The following is an 11635-nucleotide window of genomic DNA, read 5'->3' on the forward strand; positions in this document are numbered from 1 at the left end:
ACCACTGTTTCAAGCCGCCCACCCACAACTCACAGGCCACACACACTGGCAGCTATTCAACCATGACAGACACATCACCCAGACACACATCCCGCTTTGTTGCAGGAAAAGGTAGCGCGTATCAGTAGGCAGCAAGTGGCCGTGGCATTTAGCCCCTTGAGCCTGTTCCACCATTCAATGAGATCATGGTGGACCTGTGACCTAATTCCATGTACCCGCCTTAGCCCCATATCCCTTAATACCCTTGGTTCACAGAAATCGATCAATTCACAAGTGAGCTAGCATCAACTGACGTTTGCAGAAGAGCTTCCCAAACTTCTCACAACCTTTATGTGTAGAAGCATTTCCTAACTTCACTCCTGCACGTCCTGGCTCTAAATGTTAGGCTATGTCCCTGTGTCCTCATAGTCAAGTGTAGGAGACCTCCAAAAACAGTTACAAATGTCTCGGCAGCCAGAAGCAATAATCCAGCCACTAACCTGTAAATCCTGCATGGTCCCTTTAAATAGCACAGGTGGGGGGGTCCTCCAGGCACTCTAAGACACGTTCAGATGGTCGGGGTTAAGACTGTGCGTTGAGTTGAGCGTTAAGTCCCAAAATGGTGTCTATCACTTTAAATCAGCGTTGCACACTGATTGAAGCCATTTTCTCCCTACTTTATATGATTCCAGCGTTCGTTATCTGTGCCTGCGCAAACTCCTATATCAAGATGGCATCTGGCGCACGTCACCATGGAAACGTGCGTGCGCATCCAAGACGCCATCTTACATGGCCCAATTTTGCACCCATAGAGTACAAAAGCAAGGAAGTCATGATGCACCTTTATAAAACACTGGTTCGGCCACAACTGGAGTATTGTGTCCAGTTCTGGGCACCGCACTTTAGGAAAGATGTGAAGGCCTTAGAGAGGGTGCAGAAGAGATTTACTGGAATGATTCCAGGGATGAGGGACTTCAGTTACATGCATAGACTGGAGAAACTGGGGTTGTTCTTCTTAAAGAGAAGGTTGAGAGGAGATTTGATCGAGGTATTCAAAATCATGACGGGTCTAGACAGAGTAGATAGAGAGAAACTGTTCCCATTGGCAGAAGGTTCAAGTACCAGAGGACAAAGATTTAAGGTGATTGGCAAAAGAACCAAAGGTGACAGGAGGAAAAACTTTTTTACACAGCGAGTGGTTAGGATCTGGAATGAGCTGCCCGAGGGAGTGGTGGAGGCAGATTCAATCATGGCCTTCAAAAGGGAATTGGATACGTACTTGAAGGGAAAATATTTGCAAGTCTACAGGGATAGGGCGGGGGAGTGGGACTAGCTGGATTGCTCTTGCAGAGAGACAGCACGGACTCAATGGGCCAAATGACCTCCTTCCATGCTGTAACCATTCTACGATTCTATGATTCCTCAGGTAAGGAGACCAAAACTTTTCATAGTACTCCAGATGTGACGTTACCAGAGCCCTATATAATTGCAGCAAGACTTTCTTACTCTTATACTCCAACCCTCTTGCAATAAAGGCGAACGTACCATTTGCCTTCCTAATTGCTTCCTGTACGTGCATGTTAACTTTCTGTGATTCGTGTACAAGGACACCCAAATCCCTCTGACTACCAACATTTCTTAGTTTCTCACCATTTAAAAAATATTCTGTTTTTCTATTCTTCTTTACCAAGGTGAATAATCTCACATTTCCCCACAATATACTCCATCTGCCACCTTCTCACCCTCTCACATAACCTGTCTATATCCCTTTGCAGACTCTTTGTGTCCTCCTCACAGCTTACTTTCCCACCTAGCTTTGTATCATCAGCAAACTTGGATACATTACACTCGGTCCCTTCATCTAAGTCATTAATATAGATTGTAAATAGCTGAGGCCCAAGCACTGATCCCTGCAGCACCCCACTAGTTACAGCCCGCCAACCTGAGAATGACCCATTTAACCCTAACCCTAACCCTAACCCCACTAGTTACAGCCTGCCAACCTGAAAATATCCCGACATCAAAAGCAAAATGTAGCGGATGCTGGAAACCTGAAATCAAAACAGAAAATGCTGGAAATACTCAGCAAGTCAGGCACCAACAGTGGAGAAAGAAACAATTAATGTTAACTCCGTTCCTTTCTCCACAGATGCTGCCTGACTTGTTGAGTATTTCCAGCATTTTCTGTTTATTCCTACTCTCTATTTTCTGTCTGTTACTCAATCCTCAATCCAGGCTAATATATTGCCTGCAGCCCTAACCCCATGAGCCCTTATCTTGTGTAACAACCTCTTGTGTGGCACCTTATTGAATGCCTTTTGAAAATCCAAATATACGACATCCACTGGTTCCCCTTTATCTACCCTGCTAGTTACACCCTCAAAAAACTCCAATTGATAGGGCAGGGGAGTGGGACTAGCTGGACTGCTTTTGCATAGAGCCAGCATGGACTTAATGGGCTGAATGGCCTCCTTCCGTGCTGTAACCTTTCTATGATTCTATGATTCTATTTGTCAAACATGATTTCCCTTTCATAAAACTGCATTGACTCTGCCTAATCATATTATGATTTTCTACGTGCCCTGTTACTACATCCTTAATAATAGATTCTAGCATTTTCCCTACTGCTGATGTCAGGCTAACTAAACTGTTCTTTCTAGAAACTAGGGAATTCTGGAAGATTGAAAACAATGTATCCCCTATCTCTGCAGCCACCTCTTTTAAACCATCAGGTCTAGGGGATTTGTTGACTTTTGTCCCATTAATTTCTCCAGTACTTTTTCTTTACTAATCTTAATTACTTTAAGTTCCTCACTCTAGTTAGACCCTTGGTTTCCCATTATTTCCAGCATGCTTTCTGTGTCTTCTACTGTGAAGACAGATACAAAGGGCGTCATTTTAGCACCCGCTATCGGGTGCGTTCCTGGTGGGGGGGCTCCGAAAATCGGAGAATCCCGGAGCGGGACCGGAGCCCGCCCCGAACCCGCGCACTTCCGGGTTCCCCACTGACGCGCCAGCGTGCGCGCGCAGCCCCCGCTGGTGGGAATCCCGCAGGCAATTAAAGCCAGCGGGATGCCACTTGAAAGTATTTATTTAGGTATTTCAGGTCATTAACTGACCTGATTAAGGGATTATGTGAAGAGGGGTGGGATTTTAGAGCAAACTGGGACTGCTTCCCACACTGGGGGAAACACTCCCAGGTCAAATGGACGTGTTGCAGCTGTCAGCCTGTGGCAGCTGCAAAGGTCCATTTGACAGGTGTGGGGGGAGACCCTCACCCATTGCAGGAGGCCACTCTGTCACTTGGGACAAAGTTTGGCCTCCACCACCCTCCTCCTGACAGTCAAAGTCACCAACCTTCACACTTACCCCGGGGTCCGGAGACATGTACCTACCTTGCGGACCCCCTCAGATGTATATCTTCCGGATGGGGGCCGCCGTAGCTGCAGTCATGACCTCCTCGGAGGACGAACAGCCTCACCAGCCTCGCCATCCACGCCGTCCACCTCTGACACGTAGAGCTCCACAACAGAGTGCTGTGACACATCCACCTGTACAGCAGGAGGGAGGGCTACCGCAGAGAGAGATGCGTCGCAGGGGGCACTACCCTCGCCACAGGGTCCACAGACCGAGGCTCAGCCTCCTGGACCTCTCTGAGCAGCAGTGCAGACGGAGGCTCAGAGTCACTCGACATGTAGTCGTGGACATCTGCAGCCTCCTTCATGCCGAGCTGCTCCCGGCTGGCCCGAGCACCATCTTCTTACCTGTCGCTGTCAAAGTCACCACTGCCCTCAACAACCTCTCCTCCGCATCCTTCCAGGGTGCAACCGGGGACATCGCCGATGTCTCTCAGTCGTCTGCGCAAAAGAGCCCTGCAAATACACCTACACCCACTCTGCAGTGACACAATGGGTGGCATCAGTTGTGGGTCTTCATAGTGATCCTCAGGAAAGGGCATTATTGCACAAACCAGACAGGATTCGCGAAGACGTGGCAGTAGTGGTGCCAATATAATATGTAATGTGCGTTGGTCAGAAATTCAATATAAGTAAAAACCATGACAAACCCTCAAACACCCTTGTGCATCCCCTTCATGCTCACGACACGTTTGCCTTACGCTGCCTACTGCACATATGTAATGCATGCCCTGTGGCTGCAGCACAGGTAGTGGCAGGTTGAGTGAGGCTGACCGTGAAAGAGATGCACGAGAGGGTGAGTATGAGATAGAGCCATGAGATTGTATGAGGATTGGGTTGAGTGGTAGTGGCGGGATGAGTACTGGCGAGGTGAGTAGGTGCAGGTAAGATGAGGATGAGGTTTGAGTGGGTGTGAGGGGTGATGTGACAGAGTAGTGTTGGCAGTGCAGAAGGAGATGTGGGGTGGGGGCGGTGATGTGGCAGATGGAGTGTAGGGGAAAGACTACGTGTACTCACTTTGGCTGACCTACGGAGGTCATTGGAGCGCCTCCTGCACTGTATGCAGGTGGGCGATATGTTGGTGGTGCAGGTGACCTTCTCTGTCACCTCGAGCCAGGCCTTCCTGGTGGCAGAGGCAGGCCGCTTCCTCCCGCCCGCCGGGGTGGGGGGGGGAAGATCTCTGTCCTCCCCCTCCTCCTCACCCCATGTATTGATACCTGGAGTGAGGCATCATTAAACTGGGAGCAGCCTTCCCCCTCGGCTGCTCCATGCTGTGATTTTTGCTATTTGTTGCAGCATCTGTCAGTGGAGGACTGCCCCTTTAAATAGAGCTCCCCCAGCTGACAGATCTTACTGCGCATGTGCAGCCCGCCCGACGCGCAGATCAGCAGTGGGGAACCCGGGGGAGCAGGTAAGTGGATCCAATTAGTGGATTGGATGCTACAATCGCGCGGGGAGCTGACTGATTTCACCGGGCGCGTTACCCACGTGCCCGATAGCCCCCCCGCCAAGAACCCGCAGCCCTGCTAACATCGGGCCCAAAACATTTGTTTAATGTCTCTGCCATTTCTTTATAATTTCTCCTGTCTCTGCCTCTTAAGGGCCTGCGTTTACTTCCGCTACTCTCTTCCTTTTTGTATTCTTGTAGAAGCTCTTACAATCTGTTTTAATTTTTCTTGCTAGTTTATTCTCATAGTCAATATTTTCCCTCTTTATCAATTTCTTGGTTATCCTTTGCTGGTTTCTAAAACCCTCCCAATCCTCAGGTTTATTACTCTTTTTGGTAACATTGTAAGCCTCTTCTTTTAATCTAATCCTATCCGATGATCACTGCCTGAAAACTCGACCTGTGGACATTAGCACTGGGAATTTCCTTAGGGTTTCTCCTGATTGGCCACCACAACTTTGGCGGAAACCCCGGATAAATTACGTGAACAGGACTTTGGCCAATCTTCTGCTCAAGTTACTGCAGGCAATCGAGATAAGCCCCGAGGAAATGGGGGTTTGCTGAGGATCAGATGAAGTTTCCCACAGTTGAATATCCTGCCAACATCCACTGTCTATGGCCAAGCAGGAAGAATGGTGACTTGTCCCCTCACCCTGGGAAACAGCCATATCCTGTGGCATTGCCTCGAGCTCAAGTCACCATCTCCAACAAAGGAAAGGATAAAGTTGTGGAGGGAGAGTGAGCGGAAACTGACTCACGTTAGGTATAAATTGGAAATCCATCTTCATCAACGCCAAGTAGAGTTTGTTTGATTGCTTCAAACTCACGAGCGATCGGATCTTTCCGTCTGATGCAGTAAACTGCTCTTCAATCATAGAATCATAGAAAGTTGCGGCACAGAAGGAGGCCTTTCGGCCCATCATGTCCATGCCAGCCAAAAAAGAGCTATCCAGCTTAATCCCACTTACCACCACTCCCTCCTGCACCATCTCTCCAGCCACTCATTCATCTGCTCTATCCTCCTCCAGAGACATTTAACAACAGAGCACCAAGCAGAGAGGCAACAACAGCACCGCTGGTGTGGTGACACCCCCACATTGGCAAGGATATCTGCCGCTACTAATTATTTTCAAAATTGTTAATTAACAGTTAGCACAAAAAAAGCCTAACTGGACATGTTGCACACATTTGTGCATTAGCAGGTAGAGTGAATGATATTTATTGGACAGTGTGACTCTAACAGGGCCTGAGGCCTACACCAAACCTCCTTCAAGATGGCGACATTAACACTGGAGCTTGTTACAGTGAGAGGCTGCCATGGTAACAATTAACATGCCCCAGCCTTGCACTAATTCCCTATATTGCTTACAATCCATATTATTGTGTATTACACAGTGAATCCAAGAATACATTCTGCGCTGTAACACTTCTAGCTGCGATTTAAACCGTGGGACTGCCACCTCAGGCAGTCATTTTACAGCTGTACGCAGTAAATAAACAAACACAGCAAATATCAGGCCTCGAGTGTTTCATTCCCACTTCACACATTCCTGACCATTCCACTTTCACAGTCACTGAACCTCCCACAAACAGCAATGAAATAACTGACCACATTATTCTGTTTTGATGGTGTTGTTTCAGGGATAAATATTGGCCAGGACATCAGGAAAACTCCCCTACACTTGGAATCGGTTTTTTGGAGGCTTGCCAGCCCTCCAGGATTGTCCCAGAGTCTCCTGGGAATTAAAGATTAATCACCAGGACACAGCTGCGAGCAATTTGAGAAAAACCATAGGGGAATTTTTTAAAAAATTTTTTCATTTTCTTTAAACACTTTAATTTCCTAGTTATAAAAATATTGGAGATAAAGGGCGAAAAGGCTGTTTGAGTGGGTGGGGTTGGTTGGAGACGGGACATCATGTGATGAAACCTCCAGGAATATGTGCAGTTGGAGTTGGTAACTCTAGTTTCTTGGAATCTTTTATGTGCACTGGTGCAGCCAAAGACCTGGGGGTGAGAAAGGGACAATATTTATGAGTTTAATATGGAGGGAGCAGTGACCGTTGCCACAGAGAAAGAGAAAAGTGCAGCGAAGGGAATTTATTTATTTTCGACTGGGTTTGGAAGAAGTAGTGCTTTAATTACTTACTTCCCAAGCAGGGAGCCAACAACAACAATTTGCATTTATTTTGCGCCTTTAATGTAGTAAAATGTCCCAAGGTTCTTCACAGGAGCGATTATCAAACAAAATTTAACACCGAGCCACATAAGGAGATATTAGGACAGGTGATCGAAAGCTTGGTCAAAGAGGTAGATTTTAAGGAGCGTCTTAAAGGAGGAAAGAGAGGCGGAGAGGGGGAGAGGTTTAGGGAGGGAATTCCAGAGCTTAGGGCCGAGGCAGCTGAAGGAACGGCCGCCAATGGTGGAGCGATTAAAATCGGGGATGTGCAAGAGGCCAGGAGGAGTGCAGAGATCTCGGAGGGTTGTAGGGCTGGAGGAGGTTACAGAGATAGGGAGGGGCGAGGCCATGGAGGGATTTGAAAACAAGGATGAGAATTTTAAAATCGCAGTGTTGCCGGATCGGGAGCCAATGTAGGTCAGTGAGCACAGCGGGTGATGGGTGAACGGGACTTGGTGCGAGTTAGGATATGGGCAGTAGAGTTTTGGATAAGCTCAAGTTTACGGAGGGCGGAAGGGGCAAAACGGCATAAAGAAATTCAAGTTTAAACTGAAGAATTAAAAAAAAAGTTAGCTGAACCTTCTTGTTTGATTTTTAGCTTTAAAGTTTGGAAGCAAATTTTAGAATTTCTGGCCGGCTCTCTGCTTGGAAAATAAATAAATTCCCTTCGCTGCTCATTTCTCTTTTCGTGGTGGTAACTGACACTGTTGCCCCAATACGAAATTCATAAATATTGACCCTTTCTCACTCCAGGTCTTAGGCTGGATCAGTTTCTAAGAAATCTATTCCAAGAGTGGAGGAGTTCTCCTGATGTCCTGGCCAATAGTTATCCCTGAAATGGCACCATCGAAACAAAATAATATGGTCAGTTATCTCGTTGCTATTTGTGGGACTTTGCTGTTACAATGGGGGAAAAAATGGATCGGGCCGTTTTTGGGCGTAGGTAGTGTGATGTGCTGTTACCCCACACCCAATGGCCCCTGCGCAGGCAGGACGTAAGTTTCAGCCCACCCCAGGACTTTCCAGGCTTTGCTCGTGGAATCAATGCAATTCGCACTTTCCACCACCAGAGGGAACTCAATCTCTTAAAGGGAGGATTTTCTTAGAAATCTCTTAAAGGTAGCTGGTACCTGTTATTTGCTGAAAATAGCAGTCTACTGTCTGCAGAGTCTGAACAGAGATCAGACATCGCACACGTAAAACACAGATGCAGATCCCATCCCTATGTTTACACATTGTGAGTTATGCTAAAACATTGAATAAAGGTTGCGCACTACTAAATCCCACATCCTCTAATCTGTGCACCAGACCTCACCAATCTGCCGATTTGAGTTGGTACCAGGCCTGTGAGAGAGTGTGCACCAAGGTTCTCTGCTGATGCACTCGAGGCCTTGGGTGCAAGAGGTGGACAGAAGGCGGGACATCCTATATCCACGGGGCAGGGGGGGGGTGGAAGAGACCCTCCAAATATATACTAAAAAGGCAGTGGGAGGCAGCGGGGGACGAAGTCAATGCCAGACGCACAACATCATGAACATGGATGAAGTGCAGGAAGAAGTTCAATGCTTTGACATGAGTGGTCAAGGTGAGTGAGGTCAACTGTCAAGTGGTGTCTCCTACCAACTGCACCATGCACTACACACCCCATCACCCACACACCAATAAACTCTTTCCATCAGTACTCAACTCTTCCAATCAGATGCTTCCTCTCACCCTTACACATTACCACTGTTTCAAGCCGCCCACCCACAACTCACAGGCCACAGACACTGGCAGCTATTCAACCGTGACAGGCACATCACCCAGACACATGCCCCGCTTTCTTGCAGGAGAAGGTGGCGCATATCAGGAGGCAGCAAGTGACAGTGGCATTTAACCCCTCGAGCCTGTTCGGCATTCAATGAGATCATGCTGGACCTGTGACCTAACTCCATATACCCGTCTTAGCCCCATATCCCTTAATACTCTTGGTTCACAGAAATCTATCAATCAGCAATGATCTTATCAAATGGCGGAGCAGGCACGAGGGGCTGAATGGCCTTCTCCTGTTCCTATGTTCAGATTTAACTTTCACAAGTGAGCTAGCATCAACTGCCATCTGTAGAAGAATGTTCCAAACGTCTCCCACCCTTTGCGTGTAGAAGCATTTTGTAACTTCACTCCTGCAAGTCCTGGCTCTAAATGTTAGGCTATGTCCCCTAGTCCCAGTATTGAAGTCTAGGAGACCTCCAAAACAGTTACAAATGTCTCGGCAGCCAGAAGCAATAATCATAGAATCATAGAAGTTACAACATGGAAACAGGCCCTTCGGCCCAACATGTCCATGTCGCCCAGTTTATACCACTAAGCTAGTCCCAATTGCCTGCACTTGGCCCATATCCCTCGATACCCATCTTCCCCATGTAACTGTCCAAATGCTTTTTAAAAGACAAAATTGTACCCGCCTCTACTACTGCCTCTGGCAGCTCGTTCCAGACACTCACCACCCTTTGAGTGAAAAAATTGCCCCTCTGGATCCTTTTGTATCTCTCCCCTCTCACCTTAAATCTGTGCCCCCTCGTTATAGACTCCCCTACCTTTGGGAAAAGATTTTGACTATCGACCTTATCTATGCCCCTCATTATTTTATAGACTTCTATAAGATCACCCCTTAACCTCCTACTCTCCAGGGAATAAAGTCCCAGTCTGTCTAACCTCTCCCTGTAAGTCAAACCATCAAGTCCCGGTAGCATCCTAGTAAATCTTTTCTGCACTCTTTCTAGTTTAATAATATCCTTTCTATAATAGGGTGACCAGAACTGTACACAGTACTCCAAGTGTGGCCTCACCAATGCCCTGTACAACTTCAACAAGACATCCCAACTCCTGCATTCAATGTTCTGACCAATGAAACCAAGCATGCTGAATGCCTTCTTCACCACCCTATCCACCTGTGACTCCACTTTCAAGGAGCTATGAATCTGTACTCCTAGATCTCTTTGTTCTATAACTCTCCCCAACGCCCTACCATTAACGGAGTAGGTCCTGGCCCGATTCGATCTACCAAAATGCATCACCTCACATTTATCTAAATTAAACTCCATCTGCCATTCATCGGCCCACTGGCCCAATTTATCAAGATCCCGTTGCAATCCTAGATAACCTTCTTCACTGTCCACAATGTCACCAATCTTGGTGTCATCTGCAAACTTACTAACCATGCCTCCTAAATTCTCATCCAAATCATTAATATAAATAACAAATAACAGCGGACCCAGCACCGATCCCTGAGGCACACCGCTGGACACAGGCATCCAGTTTGAAAAACAACCCTCGACAACCACCCTCTGTCTTCTGTCGTCAAGCCAATTTTGTATCCAATTGGCTACCTCACCTTGGATCCCATGAGATTTAACCTTATGTAACAACCTACCATGCGGTACCTTGTCAAATGCTTTGCTGAAGTCCATGTAGACCACGTCTACTGCACAGCCCTCATCTATCTTCTTGGTTACCCCTTCAAAAAACTCAATCAAATTCGTGAGACATGATTTTCCTCTCACAAAACCATGCTGACTGTTCCTAATTAGTCCCTGCCTCTCCAAATGCCTGTAGATCCTGTCCCTCAGAATACCCTCTAACAACTTACCCACTACAGATGTCAGGCTCACTGGTCTGTAGTTCCCAGGCTTTTCCCTGCCGCCCTTCTTAAACAAAGGCACAACATTTGCTACCCTCCAATCTTCAGGCACCTCACCTGTAGCGGTGGATGATTCAAATATCTCTGCTAGGGGACCCGCAATTTCCTCCCTAACCTCCCATAACGTCCTGGGATACATTTCATCAGGTCCCGGAGATTTATCTACCTTGATGCGCGTTAAGACTTCCAACACCTCCCTCTCTGTAATATGTACACTCCTCAAGACATCACTATTTATTTCCCCAAGTTCCCTAACATCCATGCCTTTCTCAACCGTAAATACCGATGTGAAATATTCATTCAGGATCTCACCCATCTCTTGTGGTTCCGCACTTAGATGACCTTGTTGATCCTTAAGAGGCCCTACTCTCTCCCTAGTTACCCTTTTGCCCTTTATGTATCCAGCCACTAACCTGTAAATCCTGCATGGTCCCTTTAAATAGCGCCGGTGGGGGGGTCCTCCAGGCACTCAAAGAAACGTTCAAATGGTTGGGGTTAAGACTGTGAGTTGAGTTGAGTGTAAAGTCTGAAAATGGTGTCTATCTCTTTAAATCAGCTTTGCACACTGATTGAAACCATTTTCTCCCTACTTTACATGATTCTAGTATTCGTTATCTGCGCCTGCACTAACTCCTATACCAAGATGGTGTCCAGCGCATGCCATGCTGGAAATGTGGATGCGCATCCAAGACGTCATCTTGGATGTCGGAGAGGCCGTGTAGCATTGAAACAATGGGCATTACACGGCCCAATTTAGCACCCTCACTATTTTTCCACAACTAGCAGATGGATCGGCCCCATTCCACAGACAGTGTGGAAGGCACTCTAAGGTCTTCTAAGATATGCTAATATTGGAGACTGGCCTGAACAATGGGAGGACAGGAACTAATGGGTGGACCAGTCCTGAAATCACATTAATTTCCTGGGATGGGTCT

Source organism: Heptranchias perlo, chromosome 11, assembly GCF_035084215.1.
Source record: "Heptranchias perlo isolate sHepPer1 chromosome 11, sHepPer1.hap1, whole genome shotgun sequence".
Classification (NCBI taxonomy): Eukaryota; Metazoa; Chordata; class Chondrichthyes; order Hexanchiformes; family Hexanchidae; genus Heptranchias; species Heptranchias perlo.